Source organism: Rhyacophila brunnea, unplaced genomic scaffold, assembly GCF_057557595.1.
Source record: "Rhyacophila brunnea isolate RB1 unplaced genomic scaffold, BYU_Rbru_1.0 scaffold_113, whole genome shotgun sequence".
Taxonomy (NCBI): domain Eukaryota; kingdom Metazoa; phylum Arthropoda; class Insecta; order Trichoptera; family Rhyacophilidae; genus Rhyacophila; species Rhyacophila brunnea.
The window spans coordinates 435,035-435,970 of NW_028232767.1; positions in this window are offsets into that span (position 1 = coordinate 435,035).

The window sequence follows — 936 nt, forward strand, 5'->3', positions numbered from 1 at the left end:
CTTTGTTTTAATTTGTTATATTGACATATATTATTTGTTAGCCAAGTATTTTTAACTTAGATTAAATTTTATGTGATTACCAAGCCTTAAAGGATTGATAATAGCACACACGAAAATGGAAAGTAAAGCCATAAACGTGCAATATAGCTTATATTAATATACTTTCTACATTTATAAAACTCTAGCTGTTGTTTAGATAGGTTTACTGGTAACCCGGAAAAACAATCGAGATAAAAAGAAATTTATAATTTATTTGAGCTATTGAAAGCTGAAAGCAACCTTATAATTTTTATGTCGATTTTATAATGTACAGATTCGCAATTTTGTTACAATTACATAGTTTATCATATAAAAAATCTATAATAATCAACTTTCAATCAAGAAATAAAACGATAAAAATAAATATAAATAATTGTTTACTTGGTGTTAAAATACCAAAAGTCGTATCTGAAGATGTAATACATGCCAACAGAAGCGAAAGCATCCGCAAAAACAATAGGATTGTAGAAGACACGTAAAATAATAAGTCTTGTGTGAAGAAGATGCATCGAAAAAGATTGTAAAATGATGAGATGAAAAGAAGAATTGCAAATTCTGTTATATGTAGTATTGTGAAGTTTTGCTCGAACAACGATAAAAAACTGTGAATCAAACCTAAAAAATAAATTAAAATATTTGTAATTTTTTTTAACATTTAATATTAGATACCCTTTTACAGATTTCGACTAAAAAATATCTTTTTTTGTATAAATTATTTTTAATATTTCTAAGTTTAGCGTTTTTATTATTTAATAATGCAATTATCGATTTTATACAATAGTAAAGTATATCTAAAATCAATTTTATTTTATAATGTAATCACACTTCTCCTGTAGAGAAAATTTAATATTCTAAAACTTTGAGGTTTTGCTTTTAGAAGATAATATAGCAAAAGTC